At 43.1% G+C, this 17,893-nt stretch overlaps 20 non-coding genes and 1 pseudogene across 20 annotated transcripts; all 21 read left to right on the top strand.

The window, feature by feature from the left end:
- Nucleotides 1-494: 494 nt before the first annotated feature.
- LOC148995543 (U6 spliceosomal RNA) lies at nucleotides 495-601 on the top strand. Its single transcript, XR_016165069.1, has one exon. It is a non-coding gene; the product is annotated as a U6 spliceosomal RNA (small nuclear RNA).
- A 434-nt stretch (nucleotides 602-1,035) lies between these two features.
- On the top strand, nucleotides 1,036-1,142 carry LOC148995544 (U6 spliceosomal RNA). The gene has a single exon (XR_016165269.1). It is a non-coding gene; the product is annotated as a U6 spliceosomal RNA (small nuclear RNA).
- A 434-nt stretch (nucleotides 1,143-1,576) lies between these two features.
- Nucleotides 1,577-1,683, top strand: LOC148995545 (U6 spliceosomal RNA). Its single transcript, XR_016165280.1, has one exon. It is a non-coding gene; the product is annotated as a U6 spliceosomal RNA (small nuclear RNA).
- A 434-nt stretch (nucleotides 1,684-2,117) lies between these two features.
- On the top strand, nucleotides 2,118-2,224 carry LOC148995546 (U6 spliceosomal RNA). Its single transcript, XR_016165225.1, has one exon. It is a non-coding gene; the product is annotated as a U6 spliceosomal RNA (small nuclear RNA).
- Nucleotides 2,225-6,839: 4,615 nt separating this feature from the next.
- Nucleotides 6,840-6,946, top strand: LOC148995547 (U6 spliceosomal RNA). The gene has a single exon (XR_016165047.1). It is a non-coding gene; the product is annotated as a U6 spliceosomal RNA (small nuclear RNA).
- A 434-nt stretch (nucleotides 6,947-7,380) lies between these two features.
- On the top strand, nucleotides 7,381-7,487 carry LOC148995548 (U6 spliceosomal RNA). The gene has a single exon (XR_016164925.1). It is a non-coding gene; the product is annotated as a U6 spliceosomal RNA (small nuclear RNA).
- Nucleotides 7,488-7,921: 434 nt separating this feature from the next.
- Nucleotides 7,922-8,028, top strand: LOC148995549 (U6 spliceosomal RNA). Its single transcript, XR_016165014.1, has one exon. It is a non-coding gene; the product is annotated as a U6 spliceosomal RNA (small nuclear RNA).
- Nucleotides 8,029-8,460: 432 nt separating this feature from the next.
- LOC148995550 (U6 spliceosomal RNA) lies at nucleotides 8,461-8,567 on the top strand. The gene has a single exon (XR_016161769.1). It is a non-coding gene; the product is annotated as a U6 spliceosomal RNA (small nuclear RNA).
- Nucleotides 8,568-9,001: 434 nt separating this feature from the next.
- LOC148995551 (U6 spliceosomal RNA) lies at nucleotides 9,002-9,108 on the top strand. The gene has a single exon (XR_016161881.1). It is a non-coding gene; the product is annotated as a U6 spliceosomal RNA (small nuclear RNA).
- Nucleotides 9,109-9,541: 433 nt separating this feature from the next.
- On the top strand, nucleotides 9,542-9,648 carry LOC148995552 (U6 spliceosomal RNA). Its single transcript, XR_016161992.1, has one exon. It is a non-coding gene; the product is annotated as a U6 spliceosomal RNA (small nuclear RNA).
- A 434-nt stretch (nucleotides 9,649-10,082) lies between these two features.
- On the top strand, nucleotides 10,083-10,189 carry LOC148995553 (U6 spliceosomal RNA). The gene has a single exon (XR_016162103.1). It is a non-coding gene; the product is annotated as a U6 spliceosomal RNA (small nuclear RNA).
- Nucleotides 10,190-10,622: 433 nt separating this feature from the next.
- On the top strand, nucleotides 10,623-10,729 carry LOC148995554 (U6 spliceosomal RNA). Its single transcript, XR_016162212.1, has one exon. It is a non-coding gene; the product is annotated as a U6 spliceosomal RNA (small nuclear RNA).
- A 434-nt stretch (nucleotides 10,730-11,163) lies between these two features.
- LOC148995555 (U6 spliceosomal RNA) lies at nucleotides 11,164-11,270 on the top strand. The gene has a single exon (XR_016162322.1). It is a non-coding gene; the product is annotated as a U6 spliceosomal RNA (small nuclear RNA).
- A 433-nt stretch (nucleotides 11,271-11,703) lies between these two features.
- Nucleotides 11,704-11,810, top strand: LOC148995556 (U6 spliceosomal RNA). Its single transcript, XR_016162433.1, has one exon. It is a non-coding gene; the product is annotated as a U6 spliceosomal RNA (small nuclear RNA).
- Nucleotides 11,811-12,244: 434 nt separating this feature from the next.
- LOC148995557 (U6 spliceosomal RNA) lies at nucleotides 12,245-12,351 on the top strand. The gene has a single exon (XR_016162545.1). It is a non-coding gene; the product is annotated as a U6 spliceosomal RNA (small nuclear RNA).
- A 434-nt stretch (nucleotides 12,352-12,785) lies between these two features.
- On the top strand, nucleotides 12,786-12,892 carry LOC148995558 (U6 spliceosomal RNA). The gene has a single exon (XR_016162657.1). It is a non-coding gene; the product is annotated as a U6 spliceosomal RNA (small nuclear RNA).
- A 434-nt stretch (nucleotides 12,893-13,326) lies between these two features.
- LOC148995559 (U6 spliceosomal RNA) lies at nucleotides 13,327-13,433 on the top strand. Its single transcript, XR_016162769.1, has one exon. It is a non-coding gene; the product is annotated as a U6 spliceosomal RNA (small nuclear RNA).
- A 433-nt stretch (nucleotides 13,434-13,866) lies between these two features.
- On the top strand, nucleotides 13,867-13,973 carry LOC148995560 (U6 spliceosomal RNA). The gene has a single exon (XR_016162880.1). It is a non-coding gene; the product is annotated as a U6 spliceosomal RNA (small nuclear RNA).
- Nucleotides 13,974-14,407: 434 nt separating this feature from the next.
- LOC148995561 (U6 spliceosomal RNA) lies at nucleotides 14,408-14,514 on the top strand. The gene has a single exon (XR_016162991.1). It is a non-coding gene; the product is annotated as a U6 spliceosomal RNA (small nuclear RNA).
- A 434-nt stretch (nucleotides 14,515-14,948) lies between these two features.
- On the top strand, nucleotides 14,949-15,055 carry LOC148995562 (U6 spliceosomal RNA). Its single transcript, XR_016163102.1, has one exon. It is a non-coding gene; the product is annotated as a U6 spliceosomal RNA (small nuclear RNA).
- Nucleotides 15,056-15,489: 434 nt separating this feature from the next.
- On the top strand, nucleotides 15,490-15,585 carry LOC148995563 (U6 spliceosomal RNA; annotated as a pseudogene).
- Nucleotides 15,586-17,893: the final 2,308 nt, after the last annotated feature.

The following is a 17,893-nucleotide window of genomic DNA, read 5'->3' on the forward strand; positions in this document are numbered from 1 at the left end:
GTTCATCGTGCAGGCATGAGGCAGCAACTCATCTATAACTAAACCCTTGACCAATATGGAATTAATTGTCTATCACACCTTTGGCATCTGCTGTTTGTGCATTGAACTACAGTTTGTCCTAGTATCAACCGCTGCTTGGACACTTGGATTCAGACCATTGTGAACTCTTCCACTCTGCGCTTAAGTACAGTTTCTTGTTACTTGTGGGACTCTAAGGACTGAACTCTTGGCTACCAAAAGCATTATTGGGAAGAGCTGAATTAGCCCTATTGTCTTGTAAATGAATGCCTCATGTATTTTGTATGGTTACTGCCTGAATGCTGATTTATGGTATAATACACATGGCTCATTGAAATGTGAAGTCTCTGGTCCCTCACTTTATTATGTAGCAATCTTTCTTAGCAAGCTTTCTTAAAAGTAGATGTTACACAACCTTGGTGATGGCTCGCTGGAACCCGAGGGGTACATATTCCTTGAGCGAGACAGTTGGCCTTGTGCTTGCTAAGGCAGCATATATACTAAAATTGGATCGATACAGAGAAGATTAGCATGGCCCCTGCGAAAGGATGACACGCAAATCCGTGAAGCGCTCCATATTTTTGGCAGCTGTGATCAAGCCTCCTTCACTGGAATTGATTCATACCTTCTTGCCACAACGTATTTTCATTCTTGATCTCTTGTGTCAAGAACTGGTGCATCTCCAATGTCTATAGGGCACTCTCAGTTTTCCAGCAAAGTGTGTCCACTCCCTTTCTCAGCAGATGCCGACAGGGAACAGGGTTTGACCCCATAGGCGATATCTTTTCCCTTCAATGTTGTCAAGGTTGTCCGCATTATCCGGTTTTCTGCTTTCCGCCAACTCATTTCTTTCTCGAAAACCTGGAGGACACAGCCCATTCAGAGCTTGTAGTTTGATACCATAGATAAGTCTACCCAATCCATTCTTTCAGTAGATGGCTCGCTTGCCCTACCACCTTGGTGATGGCTCGCTGGAACCCGAGGGGTACATATTCCTTGAGCGAGACAGTTGGCCTTGTGCTTGCTAAGGCAGCACATATACTAAAATTGGATCGATACAGAGAAGATTAGCTTGGCCCCTGCGAAAGGATGACACGCAAATCTGTGAAGCGCTCCATATTTTTGGCAGCTGTGATCAAGCCTCCTTCACTGGAATTGATTCATACCTTTCTACCACTATTTAGTTTCATTCTTGATCTCTTGTGTCAAGAACTGGTGCATCTCCAATGTCTATTGGGCACTCTCAGTTTTCCAGCATAGTGTGTCCACTCCCTTTCTCAGCAGATGCCGACAGGGAACAGGGTTTGACACCATAGGCGATATCTTTTCCCTTCAATGTTGTCAAGGTTGTCCGCATTATTCGGTTTTCTGCTTTCCGCCAACTCATTTCTTTCTCGAAAACCTGGAGGACACAGCCCATTCAGAGCTTGTACTTTGGTACCATAGATAAGTCTACCCAACCCATTCTTTCAGTAGATGGCTCGCTTGCCCTACCACCTTGGTGATGGCTCGCTGGAACCCGAGGGGTACATATTCCTTGAGCGAGACAGTTGGCCTTGTGCTTGCTAAGGCAGCACATATACTAAAATTGGATCGATACAGAGAAGATTAGCTTGGCCCCTGCGAAAGGATGACACGCAAATCTGTGAAGCGCTCCATATTTTTGGCAGCTGTGATCAAGCCTCCTTCACTGGAATTGATTCATACCTTTCTACCACTATTTAGTTTCATTCTTGATCTCTTGTGTCAAGAACTGGTGCATCTCCAATGTCTATTGGGCACTCTCAGTTTTCCAGCATAGTGTGTCCACTCCCTTTCTCAGCAGATGCCGACAGGGAACAGGGTTTGACACCATAGGCGATATCTTTTCCCTTCAATGTTGTCAAGGTTGTCCGCATTATTCGGTTTTCTGCTTTCCGCCAACTCATTTCTTTCTCGAAAACCTGGAGGACACAGCCCATTCAGAGCTTGTACTTTGGTACCATAGATAAGTCTACCCAACCCATTCTTTCAGTAGATGGCTCGCTTGCCCTACCACCTTGGTGATGGCTCGCTGGAACCCGAGGGGTACATATTCCTTGAGCGGGACAGTTGGCCTCGTGCTTGCTAAGGCAGCACATATACTAAAATTGGATCGATACAGAGAAGATTAGCATGGCCCCTGCGAAAGGATGACGCGCAAATCTGTGAAGCGCTCCATATTTTTGGCAGCTGTGATCAAGCCTCCTTCACTGGAATTGATTCATACCTTCTTGCCACAACTTATTTTTAGGGCCCAAGCCCTGAAAGGGCGAAGGCCCTATTGTTTTCCTTGGGATTATTTTTCTTCACTATTATTATTATAATAATTATTATTTTACTACCTTTTGGGCACTTTTGGGGCCCTTAACGTGCTCGAAAACTCTTGAAACTTTGCACACGGGTCAGAACCCGCGGCCATCAGAGCCGGGCTGAAGCTGGTACCCGGGCGTGGTAGGGCGGCTCGTCAGCGCCCCCTGGAACGGGGTCCGAACACTTGGTCCATAACTCAAACACGCTTGTATGTAATAATATGAAACTCGGTACACATGTTGATCTCATCGTTTCATCTATACCTCACACTCTTACTTTTTACCCCAGCCCAACAGGAAGTCGGCTATTGAGGTTTGTTTGTAAAACGCTCGCAATGGAATGTCAAATACTCCTCCTAGAGCTTTGATCCAAATTCGACGAAACTCGGTCAGCGTGAAGTCAAGACATTGAGGATGAAAGTTTGCGAGGGGATTTTTTATATCTCGAACGGTTTGTCCGTGGCGAGGAAACGAAATCATGGCGAGAAACGTGAAACAGGAAGTGTGTTATAACTTCAGCATACATTAACTGATCTTGATGAAACTTCAGCAGTGTGTTCGCTGTAAGAGGACGATCACATGGATGTGACTATTGTGAGTCAAAGTTATAGCGCCACCAACTGGCAGCAGGAAGTGTGTCACTTTCAAATTGCTTTGATATCACCCTTTTATTTTTACCCGATTTGCTTCAAACTTCATATGTATAATGTAAACATACGGCAGATGTAGACCTGTGAATGGATTCTTGATATCTTTGAAACTGTTGCCGTGGCGACGCATCAAACTTTACCCTTCTTTTAGGATGCTTTTAGGATGCTTTTGAGACCCTTAGCATGCTTCAAAATGCATGAAACTCGACAGACACATCACATTTATTAGCCAGTAGACATGTGCAAAGTTTCAGAAACGGGCGTGGTGAGGGCTCAGTAGCGCCACCTTTTGACAAAAGTGGGGTTGTTAGTTTTAACTAGAGTTACAAAAATTGGTATGTATATTGTACTCCTCGAGCCGGACAACTTTCTAATTTAAACTTATTAGCTAGGACCCACAGAAAGTCAGATGTGTTTGTTTGAATGTGGTCTTGCTTAATCTGAGCCTACATCTCTGTCTTTGCCTGTCTGTGTGTGTGTGAGTGTGCAGGGGGAGGGGGCTTAACCATTTCACTGCTGTGTGTATGGCCTGCATAAAGAAAATACATTTCTCAAGCCTGGTATTTTTTAAATAAGTTTTTATTTTTATTTTTTATAAGTAAAGACATATAACTAGTTTAATTGTAGTGCATTGACAATAGTTTTATATAATTAGTTTATTAATCAGATTAACTTGGTCAATAAACTTGGTCTGAAAATTTGGTCCATAAATCAAACACACTTGCATGTAATAATATGAAACTTGGTACACATATAGATCTCATCGTTTCATATATAGCCTACTTCACACTCTTACTTTTTACCCCAGCCCAACAGGAAGACGGCTATTTAGGGTTGTGTTTAAAACACATGCAATGGAATTTAAAGCACTAGAGCACTGAACCAAATTCGACAAAACTCGATCAGTGTGAAGTCAAGACATTAAGGATGAAAAGGTGCCAAGGGATTTTTTATATCTCGAACGGTTTGGCCGTGGCGAGGAAACGAAATTATGGCGAGAAACATGAAACAGGATGTGTGTTATAACTTCAGCATACATTAACTGATCTTGATGAAACTTCAGCAGTGTTTTCGCTGTAAGAGACCGATCACATGGATGTGACTATTGTGAGTCAAAATTATAGCGCCACCAACTGGCAGCAGGAAGTGTGTCACTTTCAAAATGCTTTGAAACCACTCTCTTTTTTTAACCGATTTGCTTCAAACTTCATCTGTATAATGTAAATACACGGCAGATGTAGACCTGTGAATGAATTTTTGATATCTTTGATACTGTTGCCGTGGCAACGAATCAAACTTTAACATTCTTTTTTGATGCTTTTGGGACTCTTAGCATGCTTGAAATTGCTTGAAACTCAACAGATACATCACATTTATTAGCCAGTAGACATGTGCAACTATGGCAAAAGATTAAAGTAATGTCAAAAAAGTAAACACTAAAAGCCTCATATCTTCTAAAAATGTAATTATACATCATTTGTTTCTAAATTAAATTATACAAATATTATAACTTCCCCAATTTTTCCTTTTTTTTCATTTAAGAATTATGTTTACGTTCAAAAACAGCCAGAATTGTTGTAAAATTCATAAAAAAATAATAATCTGAGTCATACGTAGTGCTATACTGCCCTCTTGTGTTCAATATCAGGTAGGCCTATTGTGTATATTCCCACCGGTTAATCAACGTGTGACTCCGCTGGGACTTGGGAGCTTTTAAATCGCTTACTTAAAACCGAAAGTCGAAATACGGATGTCCGCACAAGACATTAATGGTGTGGAGTAGAGCGAGCATTTTAAATAAATTCCTATTAAGTAGGATTGAACTAAACAGAATGAATGTTCACTCTGTTCTGCTGGTTCCTCGCTGGTGGATCATATGATTACTTTGTCATAATCTATGACAAAAATGCTATTATAAACCATATTAATAATAGATAATACACATTGCTCTTATTTTTGAAAAATACATTAATGAAAAACAAGATAACAAAAATCATAAAAAAATATAGCCATGGCTGCTATAAATGTTTGAAATGCATAGGACAGATGTTTAATGACGCAGCAACATATAATTGAAAGGCAATTAATAATCTGTCATTACGTCACTGCATTATGATATTACGGCTCCAATACGGTGCAGCACAAAGCACTTATGTGCATCCCGAGCGGAGAATGATGTGCTTGAAGCCACATGAAGTTACAGCGCAGTGAGTCCGTATTGAAAAGTTCAAAGCACAAAGGAAATACATATTTATGAACAGTGTATTATACATTATCTATCTATGCAATAGTTTATTGAGCCTTTTCTTTTAAAGGTTTTAAATTTCAGTTACTGTGTGCGTGAAGAACAATTATAGTGCTCTGACTCTAGTGTTGTGATCTAACCGACAGCGTCCGACACCCGGTAGAAAGTAACACGGTTAAGTTACAGCAATAAAGTCCAGCAAGAAAAAGTTTCTTCATTCGAAAATATAGACCTTTAGACCTTTATCTTAAAGATCCAGTATAATAGGATTAACATTGAATCATCTTGAAGATCGTTTCATCATTGACTGTAACCGAATGTGACGTGCTGTTTGAATGCTGAATGGAGAATGACTGACAGGCGCAGAGAGGGAAAAGTTTGTGTTCTTGAATTTAATGACTTAAATATTAATTTCTATATCACATAATAGCTTCAGAACACTAATAATACAGTACACAAAAACTTTATGGTACTTTAGAAAGTTTTTGTGCCTTTGTGCCTAACATAGACTAGTATATATGCACAATATAGAATTTGAATCAGCCTCGTCAAAGATGGCAGTGTCAGAGCCGATACCGATCCTGAGTATCTAATCGGCGCACTTCTTTTCAACAGTCAAATTGAAATTGAAATTGAAATTGCTTGAAACTCAACAGATACATCACATTTATTAGCCAGTAGACATGTGCAAAGTTTCAGAAACGGGCATAGTGCAAGGACTAAATAGCGCCACCTTTTGACAAAAGTGGGGTTGTTAGTTTTATCTACAGTTACAAAAATCGCTATATACATTGTACTCCTCAAGCCGGACAACTTTCTAATACATAGTCATTAGCTCGGACCAAGAGGAAGTCAGATATTTTGGTTTGAATATGGTGAGCCTCTCTCTGAGCCTACGTCCCTGTATGGCAAGCCCTTTTAACATTTAAAAGCTAAGTTTGCCTGTCCGGAATTAACATTGTAGATATCAACAACGTCTTTCTGTCTATTCGTAATTACATTTTGGATAGTTTGTATTATCATTTAAGATATCTGTAACATAATTGTAACTAGTCGAAATGACAGAGTATGGCAAGCAGTTTTAACATTTAATCATAAATGGGCCAAAGCCTTTGGCACCGCCACCAGGGTGCATTTAGGTAACTAAAGGAACCGGGGTTGCGGTGCCACCGGCTTGGGCCCGCCATCGCTGCTCGCAGCTATATTTTTTTACATAATTTATATTCATTCTTGATCTCTTGTGTCAAGAACTGGTGCATCTCCAATGTCTATTGGGCACTCTCAGTTTTCCAGCATAGTGTGTCCACTCCCTTTCTCAGCAGATGCCGACAGGGAACAGGGTTTGACCCCATAGGCGATATCTTTTCCCTTCAATGTTGTCAAGGTTGTCCGCATTATCCGGTTTTCTGCTTTCCGCCAACTCATTTATTTCTCGAAAACCTGGAGGACACAGCGCATTCAGAGCTTGTAGTTTGGTACCATAGATAAGTCTACCCAACCCATTCTTTCAGTAGATGGCTCGCTTGCCCTACCACCTTGGTGATGGCTCACTGGAACCCGAGGGGTACATATTCCTTGAGCGGGACAGTTGGTCTCGTGCTTGCTAAGGCAGCACATATACTAAAATTGGATCGATACAGAGAAGATTAGCATGGCCCCTGCTAAAGGATGACACGCAAATCCGTGAAGCGCTCCATATTTTTGGCAGCTGTGATCAAGCCTCCTTCACTGGAATTGATTCATACCTTTCTACCACTATTTAGTTTCATTCTTGATCTCTTGTGTCAAGAACTGGTGCATCTCCAATGTCTATAGGGCACTCTCAGTTTTCCAGCAAAGTGTGTCCACTCCCTTTCTCAGCAGATGCCGACAGGGAACAGGGTTTGACCCCATAGGCAATATCTTTTCCCTTCAATGTTGTCAAGGTTGTCCGCATTATCCGGTTTTCTGCTTTCCGCCAACTCATTTCTTTCTCGAAAACCTGGAGGACACAGCCCATTCAGAGCTTGTAGTTTGATACCATAGATAAGTCTACCCAACCCATTCTTTCAGTAGTTGGCTCGCTTGCCCTACCACCTTGGTGATGGCTCGCTGGAACCCGAGGGGTACATATTCCTTGAGCGGGACAGTTGGCCTCGTGCTTGCTAAGGCAGCACATATACTAAAATTGGATCGATACAGAGAAGATTAGCATGGCCCCTGCGAAAGGATGACACGTAAATCCGTGAAGCGCTCCATATTTTTGGCAGCTGTGATCAAGCCTCCTTCACTGGAATTGATTCATACCTTTCTACCACTATTTAGTTTCATTCTTGATCTCTTGTGTCAAGAACTGGTGCATCTCCAATGTCTATAGGGCACTCTCAGTTTTCCAGCAAAGTGTGTCCACTCCCTTTCTCAGCAGATGCCGACAGGGAACAGGGTTTGACCTCATAGGCGATATCTTTTCCCTTCAATGTTGTCAAGGTTGTCCGCATTATCCGGTTTTCTGCTTTCCGCCAACTCATTTCTTTCTCGAAAACCTGGAGGACACAGCCCATTCAGAGCTTGTAGTTTGATACCATAGATAAGTCTACCCAACCCATTCTTTCAGTAGATGGCTCGCTTGCCCTACCACCTTGGTGATGGCTCACTGGAACCCGAGGGGTACATATTCCTTGAGCGGGACAGTTGGTCTCGTGCTTGCTAAGGCAGCACATATACTAAAATTGGATCGATACAGAGAAGATTAGCATGGCCCCTGCGAAAGGATGACACGCAAATCCGTGAAGCGCTCCATTTTTTTGGCAGCTGTGATCAAGCCTCCTTCACTGGAATTGATTCATACCTTCTGCCACAACGTATTTTCATTCTTGATCTCTTGTGTCAAGAACTGGTGCATCTCCAATGTCTATAGGGCACTCTCAGTTTTCCAGCAAAGTGTGTCCACTCCCTTTCTCAGCAGATGCCGACAGGGAACAGGGTTTGACCCCATAGGCGATATCTTTTCCCTTCAATGTTGTCAAGGTTGTCCGCATTATCCGGTTTTCTGCTTTCTCTAACTCATTTCTTTCTCGAAAACCTGGAGGACACAGCGCATTCAGAGCTTGTAGTTTGGTACCATAGATAAGTCTACCCAACCCATTCTTTCAGTAGATGGCTCGCTTGCCCTACCACCTTGGTGATGGCTCGCTGGAACCCGAGGGGTACATATTCCTTGAGCGGGACAGTTGGCCTCGTGCTTGCTAAGGCAGCACATATACTAAAATTGGATCGATACAGAGAAGATTAGCATGGCCCCTGCGAAAGGATGACACGCAAATCCGTGAAGCGCTCCATATTTTTGGCAGCTGTGATCAAGCCTCCTTCACTGGAATTGATTCATACCTTCTTGCCACAACGTATTTTCATTCTTGAACTCTTGTGTCAAGAACTGGTGCATCTCCAATGTCTATAGGGCACTCTCAGTTTTCCAGCAAAGTGTGTCCACTCCCTTTCTCAGCCGATGCCGACAGGGAACAGGGTTTGACCCCATAGGCGATATCTTTTCCCTTCAATGTTGTCAAGGTTGTCCGCATTATCCGGTTTTCTGCTTTCCGCCAACTCATTTCTTTCTCGAAAACCTGGAGGACACAGCCCATTCAGAGCTTGTAGTTTGATACCATAGATAAGTCTACCCAATCCATTCTTTCAGTAGATGGCTCGCTTGCCCTACCACCTTGGTGATGGCTCGCTGGAACCCGAGGGGTACATATTCCTTGAGTGGGACAGTTGGCCTCGTGCTTGCTAAGGCAGCACATATACTAAAATTGGATCGATACAGAGAAGATTAGCATGGCCCCTGCGAAAGGATGACACGCAAATCCGTGAAGCGCTCCATATTTTTGGCAGCTGTGATCAAGCCTCCTTCACTGGAATTGATTCATACCTTTCTACCACTATTTAGTTTCATTCTTGATCTCTTTTGTCAAGAACTGGTGCATCTCCAATGTCTATTGGGCACTCTCAGTTTTCCAGCATAGTGTGTCCACTCCCTTTCTCAGCAGATGCCGACAGGGAACAGGGTTTGACCCCATAGGCGATATCTTTTCCCTTCAATGTTGTCAAGGTTGTCCGCATTATCCGGTTTTCTGCTTTCTCTAACTCATTTATTTCTCGAAAACCTGGAGGACACAGCGCATTCAGAGCTTGTAGTTTGGTACCATAGATAAGTCTACCCAACCCATTCTTTCAGTAGATGGCTCGCTTGCCCTACCACCTTGGTGATGGCTCGCTGGAACCCGAGGGGTACATATTCCTTGAGCGAGACAGTTGGCCTTGTGCTTGCTAAGGCAGCACATATACTAAAATTGGATCGATACAGAGAAGATTAGCATGGCCCCTGCGAAAGGATGACACGCAAATCCGTGAAGCGCTCCATATTTTTGGCAGCTGTGATCAAGCCTCCTTCACTGGAATGGATTCATACCTTCTTGCCACAACGTATTTTCATTCTTGATCTCTTGTGTCAAGAACTGGTGCATCTCCAATGTCTATAGGGCACTCTCAGTTTTCCAGCAAAGTGTGTCCACTCCCTTTCTCAGCAGATGCCGACAGGGAACAGGGTTTGACCCCATAGGCGATATCTTTTCCCTTCAATGTTGTCAAGGTTGTCCGCATTATCCGGTTTTCTGCTTTCCGCCAACTCATTTCTTTCTCGAAAACCTGGAGGACACAGCCCATTCAGAGCTTGTAGTTTGATACCATAGATAAGTCTACCCAACCCATTCTTTCAGTAGATGGCTCGCTTGCCCTACCACCTTGGTGATGGCTCGCTGGAACCCGAGGGGTACATATTCCTTGAGCGGGACAGTTGGCCTCGTGCTTGCTAAGGCAGCACATATACTAAAATTGGATCGATACAGAGAAGATTAGCATGGCCCCTGCGAAAGGATGACACGCAAATCCGTGAAGCGCTCCATATTTTTGGCAGCTGTGATCAAGCCTCCTTCACTGGAATTGATTCATACCTTCTTGCCACAACGTATTTTCATTCTTGATCTCTTGTGTCAAGAACTGGTGCATCTCCAATGTCTATAGGGCACTCTCAGTTTTCCAGCAAAGTGTGTCCACTCCCTTTCTCAGCAGATGCCGACAGGGAACAGGGTTTGACCCCATAGGCGATATCTTTTCCCTTCAATGTTGTCAAGGTTGTCCGCATTATCCGGTTTTCTGCTTTCTCTAACTCATTTCTTTCTCGAAAACCTGGAGGACACAGCGCATTCAGAGCTTGTAGTTTGGTACCATAGATAAGTCTACCCAACCCATTCTTTCAGTAGATGGCTCGCTTGCCCTACCACCTTGGTGATGGCTCGCTGGAACCCGAGGGGTACATATTCCTTGAGCGGGACAGTTGGCCTCGTGCTTGCTAAGGCAGCACATATACTAAAATTGGATCGATACAGAGAAGATTAGCATGGCCCCTGCGAAAGGATGACACGCAAATCCGTGAAGCGCTCCATATTTTTGGCAGCTGTGATCAAGCCTCCTTCACTGGAATTGATTCATACCTTCTTGCCACAACGTATTTTCATTCTTGAACTCTTGTGTCAAGAACTGGTGCATCTCCAATGTCTATAGGGCACTCTCAGTTTTCCAGCAAAGTGTGTCCACTCCCTTTCTCAGCCGATGCCGACAGGGAACAGGGTTTGACCCCATAGGCGATATCTTTTCCCTTCAATGTTGTCAAGGTTGTCCGCATTATCCGGTTTTCTGCTTTCCGCCAACTCATTTCTTTCTCGAAAACCTGGAGGACACAGCCCATTCAGAGCTTGTAGTTTGATACCATAGATAAGTCTACCCAATCCATTCTTTCAGTAGATGGCTCGCTTGCCCTACCACCTTGGTGATGGCTCGCTGGAACCCGAGGGGTACATATTCCTTGAGTGGGACAGTTGGCCTCGTGCTTGCTAAGGCAGCACATATACTAAAATTGGATCGATACAGAGAAGATTAGCATGGCCCCTGCGAAAGGATGACACGCAAATCCGTGAAGCGCTCCATATTTTTGGCAGCTGTGATCAAGCCTCCTTCACTGGAATTGATTCATACCTTTCTACCACTATTTAGTTTCATTCTTGATCTCTTTTGTCAAGAACTGGTGCATCTCCAATGTCTATTGGGCACTCTCAGTTTTCCAGCATAGTGTGTCCACTCCCTTTCTCAGCAGATGCCGACAGGGAACAGGGTTTGACCCCATAGGCGATATCTTTTCCCTTCAATGTTGTCAAGGTTGTCCGCATTATCCGGTTTTCTGCTTTCTCTAACTCATTTATTTCTCGAAAACCTGGAGGACACAGCGCATTCAGAGCTTGTAGTTTGGTACCATAGATAAGTCTACCCAACCCATTCTTTCAGTAGATGGCTCGCTTGCCCTACCACCTTGGTGATGGCTCGCTGGAACCCGAGGGGTACATATTCCTTGAGCGAGACAGTTGGCCTTGTGCTTGCTAAGGCAGCACATATACTAAAATTGGATCGATACAGAGAAGATTAGCATGGCCCCTGCGAAAGGATGACACGCAAATCCGTGAAGCGCTCCATATTTTTGGCAGCTGTGATCAAGCCTCCTTCACTGGAATGGATTCATACCTTCTTGCCACAACGTATTTTCATTCTTGATCTCTTGTGTCAAGAACTGGTGCATCTCCAATGTCTATAGGGCACTCTCAGTTTTCCAGCAAAGTGTGTCCACTCCCTTTCTCAGCAGATGCCGACAGGGAACAGGGTTTGACCCCATAGGCGATATCTTTTCCCTTCAATGTTGTCAAGGTTGTCCGCATTATCCGGTTTTCTGCTTTCCGCCAACTCATTTCTTTCTCGAAAACCTGGAGGACACAGCCCATTCAGAGCTTGTAGTTTGATACCATAGATAAGTCTACCCAACCCATTCTTTCAGTAGATGGCTCGCTTGCCCTACCACCTTGGTGATGGCTCGCTGGAACCCGAGGGGTACATATTCCTTGAGCGGGACAGTTGGCCTCGTGCTTGCTAAGGCAGCACATATACTAAAATTGGATCGATACAGAGAAGATTAGCATGGCCCCTGCGAAAGGATGACACGCAAATCCGTGAAGCGCTCCATATTTTTGGCAGCTGTGATCAAGCCTCCTTCACTGGAATTGATTCATACCTTCTTGCCACAACGTATTTTCATTCTTGATCTCTTGTGTCAAGAACTGGTGCATCTCCAATGTCTATAGGGCACTCTCAGTTTTCCAGCAAAGTGTGTCCACTCCCTTTCTCAGCAGATGCCGACAGGGAACAGGGTTTGACCCCATAGGCGATATCTTTTCCCTTCAATGTTGTCAAGGTTGTCCGCATTATCCGGTTTTCTGCTTTCCGCCAACTCATTTCTTTCTCGAAAACCTGGAGGACACAGCCCATTCAGAGCTTGTAGTTTGATACCATAGATAAGTCTACCCAACCCATTCTTTCAGTAGATGGCTCGCTTGCCCTACCACCTTGGTGATGGCTCGCTGGAACCCGAGGGGTACATATTCCTTGAGCGGGACAGTTGGCCTCGTGCTTGCTAAGGCAGCACATATACTAAAATTGGATCGATACAGAGAAGATTAGCATGGCCCCTGCGAAAGGATGACACGCAAATCCGTGAAGCGCTCCATATTTTTGGCAGCTGTGATCAAGCCTCCTTCACTGGAATTGATTCATACCTTTCTACCACTATTTAGTTTCATTCTTGATCTCTTGTGTCAAGAACTGGTGCATCTCCAATGTCTATAGGGCACTCTCAGTTTTCTAGCATAGTGTGTCCACTCCCTTTCTCAGCAGATGCCGACAGGGAACAGGGTTTGACCCCATAGGCGATATCTTTTCCCTTCAATGTTGTCAAGGTTGTCCGCATTATCCGGTTTTCTGCTTTCCGCCAACTCATTTATTTCTCGAAAACCTGGAGGACACGGCGCATTCAGAGCTTGTAGTTTGGTACCATAGATAAGTCTACCCAACCCATTCTTTCAGTAGTTGGCTCGCTTGCCCTACCACCTTGGTGATGGCTCGCTGGAACCCGAGGGGTACATATTCCTTGAGCGGGACAGTTGGCCTCGTGCTTGCTAAGGCAGCACATATACTAAAATTGGATCGATACAGAGAAGATTAGCATGGCCCCTGCGAAAGGATGACACGCAAATCCGTGAAGCGCTCCATATTTTTGGCAGCTGTGATCAAGCCTCCTTCACTGGAATTGATTCATACCTTCTTGCCACAACGTATTTTCATTCTTGATCTCTTGTGTCAAGAACTGGTGCATCTCCAATGTCTATAGGGCACTCTCAGTTTTCCAGCAAAGTGTGTCCACTCCCTTTCTCAGCAGATGCCGACAGGGAACAGGGTTTGACCCCATAGGCGATATCTTTTCCCTTCAATGTTGTCAAGGTTGTCCGCATTATCCGGTTTTCTGCTTTCTCTAACTCATTTCTTTCTCGAAAACCTGGAGGACACAGCGCATTCAGAGCTTGTAGTTTGGTACCATAGATAAGTCTACCCAACCCATTCTTTCAGTAGATGGCTCGCTTGCCCTACCACCTTGGTGATGGCTCGCTGGAACCCGAGGGGTACATATTCCTTGAGCGGGACAGTTGGCCTCGTGCTTGCTAAGGCAGCACATATACTAAAATTGGATCGATACAGAGAAGATTAGCATGGCCCCTGCGAAAGGATGACACGCAAATCCGTGAAGCGCTCCATATTTTTGGCAGCTGTGATCAAGCCTCCTTCACTGGAATTGATTCATACCTTCTTGCCACAACGTATTTTCATTCTTGATCTCTTGTGTCAAGAACTGGTGCATCTCCAATGTCTATAGGGCACTCTCAGTTTTCCAGCAAAGTGTGTCCACTCCCTTTCTCAGCAGATGCCGACAGGGAACAGGGTTTGACCCCATAGGCGATATCTTTTCCCTTCAATGTTGTCAAGGTTGTCCGCATTATCCGGTTTTCTGCTTTTCGCCAACTCATTTCTTTCTCGAAAACCTGGAGGACACAGCCCATTCAGAGCTTGTAGTTTGATACCATAGATAAGTCTACCCAATCCATTCTTTCAGTAGATGGCTCGCTTGCCCTACCACCTTGGTGATGGCTCGCTGGAACCCGAGGGGTACATATTCCTTGAGTGGGACAGTTGGCCTCGTGCTTGCTAAGGCAGCACATATACTAAAATTGGATCGATACAGAGAAGATTAGCATGGCCCCTGCGAAAGGATGACACGCAAATCCGTGAAGCGCTCCATATTTTTGGCAGCTGTGATCAAGCCTCCTTCACTGGAATTGATTCATACATTCTTGCCACAACGTATTTTCATTCTTGATCTCTTGTGTCAAGAACTGGTGCATCTCCAATGTCTATAGGGCACTCTCAGTTTTCCAGCAAAGTGTGTCCACTCCCTTTCTCAGCAGATGCCGACAGGGAACAGGGTTTGACCCCATAGGCGATATCTTTTCCCTTCAATGTTGTCAAGGTTGTCCGCATTATCCGGTTTTCTGCTTTCCGCCAACTCATTTCTTTCTCGAAAACCTGGAGGACACGGCGCATTCAGACCTTGTAGTTTGGTACCATAGATAAGTCTACCCAACCCATTCTTTCAGTAGATGGCTCGCTTGCCCTACCACCTTGGTGATGGCTCGCTGGAACCCGAGGGGTACATATTCCTTGAGCGAGACAGTTGGCCTCGTGCTTGCTAAGGCAGCACATATACTAAAATTGGATCGATACAGAGAAGATTAGCATGGCCCCTGCGAAAGGATGACACGCAAATCCGTGAAGCGCTCCATATTTTTGGCAGCTGTGATCAAGCCTCCTTCACTGGAATTGATTCATACCTTCTTGCCACAACGTATTTTCATTCTTGATCTCTTGTGTCAAGAACTGGTGCATCTCCAATGTCTATAGGGCACTCTCAGTTTTCCAGCAAAGTGTGTCCACTCCATTTCTCAGCAGATGCCGACAGGGAACAGGGTTTGACCCCATAGGCGATATCTTTTCCCTTCAATGTTGTCAAGGTTGTCCGCATTATCCGGTTTTCTGCTTTCCGCCAACTCATTTCTTTCTCGAAAACCTGGAGGACACAGCCCATTCAGAGCTTGTAGTTTGATACCATAGATAAGTCTACCCAACCCATTCTTTCAGTAGATGGCTCGCTTGCCCTACCACCTTGGTGATGGCTCGCTGGAACCCGAGGGGTACATATTCCTTGAGCGGGACAGTTGGCCTCGTGCTTGCTAAGGCAGCACATATACTAAAATTGGATCGATACAGAGAAGATTAGCATGGCCCCTGCGAAAAAGCTGGGGAACAATAGTCTGTTTGAGGAAGGGAAGAGGGAAAAAGAAGGGGAAGAAGGGGAAGAAGAGGGAAAAGGAAAAAGAGAGAAAAGAGAAGGAAAAAAGAGAAAAAAATGAAAGGAAAGGGAAAAGGTAAATCCACCTTTGACCCGTCTGTTTGATTTTTGGTAGATTGCTATTCATATTTTTTAGAAAATTGCCTTTTTATATGTTTCATTGATAAATCACTGACGTGAACGACGTCGGTTCGAATCCCACCTCTGACAAGTTTAAAATCACCCAATATCTTTTCTAATCGTTTCTTAATGAATGAACATAAATGTATAAATGTCATGTGCTTTTATGCCTTAACACTTATTTTATAAAAACTTATTTCTCATTGTATGGATACATGTTTATATTTATTTATTACCCATATGAATATGGAGTTCCTTCAAATTTACTATATTAGATGTAGGTCTATAATAATAATAATAATAATAATAATAAATAGTTAAGGTGGATTTTTGCAAAAGTGTTTTGACTCAGGCTCGCAGAATGATTAATGATAAAAAGTTATTACTGTATTCATATGTGTTATTTGTATGTATGTAATTTACATATTTGCTTGAGAAAATACCCAATTCATTAATACAATCTAATTTAAAATGAAATAAAATAGAATTGAAAGAACTGCAACAATGTAATTGTCTTCTCTGAGTGAATGTTGGCAATAAATAAAGGATTGCTGTTTTAATATATTAAACATTTATTGCAAAATATTCATCTTAATTATCTCTTTCTCTCACACACACAGTAAGCATGGCACATATAAAAAAGAATTGAACAATTAAATATAAAATACAAATATAAAATAAATAAATAAACCAAATAAAAAAAGAAATAAAGGAAGAAGATTCTGGTCAACTGGTAACAAAAATATATAAAAGACAAAATCAGGCTCACACCAAAAAACTGTAATATACAGTGTTTTTTCTGTTATGTTAATTATTTTTGAAATGCCAGACCAGACCTATATGGGATGAATATTGAACAGTTTATTTCTTATCTGCCCTCTTCCTCCGCATCTCCTCCATCCACTGGTGAAGTGAAATACCAGCATTTTGGGGAAAGTATATGTACCCATAATACTGGCTGTGGCCACGACAACAGTCTGGCCACTGGGCAGGGGGATGATGGTACTGGCCTGCTGGGAGTTAAGTGTTTGTCCAGTTTCATTCCTCAGTCCCACCAAGTACTCTGCCAGGCTGTCCACTCTGTCCATCCCTGGGATACTGCGCTCATCCTCAGCCTGTTAAATATATGCATATGAAGAGTTCAGATGCAAAAACCTCTAAATGCCATTTGAAATTTTCTTCTTTAATGATGATTTTTATCAAACTTGTATATTTAAGTTCAGCAATTTCACTTAAATAACAATTAATAGGTAATTATCATTGCCATTTAAGTGAAATCACTGAACTTAAATATACAAGCTTGATAAAAATTGTCATTCTAGAAGAAAATTTCAAATGGCACCTAGAGGCTTTTGCATCGATGCAACTCTTCATAAAGAGTTCTTTATATATGAACTCTTCATATATAAAAATAAAATAACAACAATATCACAGGCAGAAAAATATTACATCTTTCACACTGTTTACATGTCACAAAGGACCTACCAGTTCTTGCTGTGGTGCTGCTGGAGCCATGGCAGGTGTCCCAGAGGGACTTGTAGTTGTAGCAGTGGGAAGAGAGGCTAGGACGATCAGAAAGTACGGAGGAGCAGAAGCTAGGCTGGTGGGCACAGCTGTTGGGGCGGAGGGTGCAGTGGTGTCCTCATTGGAAAACTGTTAAATGTAATAATAATAATAATAATAATAATATATTATTATTACATTTATTGTTATTATTATTATTATTACACTGCATATATTTGAATATGCTAAAAATGTAAATATCAGTATCAGTAAATACTCATTACTTACTGATGCCATAGTAAAAGTTGTGGTGAGAGGTGAGAGCAGGTGTTGCCATCTACCCAGGTGTTGCCATCTTCCCTGGTGTAGCAGCAGATGATGTAGATAAGGGACCAGGTGTCATTGAAAAAGGACACTGACCTGGAAGGCTACAGGTTAAAGGAAAAGAAAATTAAATTTAATAATAGAGACAACAACATCAACACTACATAATTTTAGGACAGTATTGAGGCTATACCTTTGTATATGAAATCCACAAATATATGTCTGTGTCCCTCTAAACAAAGGCATTTGTCCCCTAAAATGCACGGGACATTTTTCAAACTGTAATATTGTTTGGCAGTGAATCATATGTGACCCCTTTCAATATGACATA

The sequence above is a fragment of the Pimephales promelas genome, chromosome 3, assembly GCF_988280905.1.
Source record: "Pimephales promelas chromosome 3, fPimPro1.hap1.1, whole genome shotgun sequence".
In the NCBI taxonomy this organism is placed as follows: Eukaryota; Metazoa; Chordata; class Actinopteri; order Cypriniformes; family Leuciscidae; genus Pimephales; species Pimephales promelas.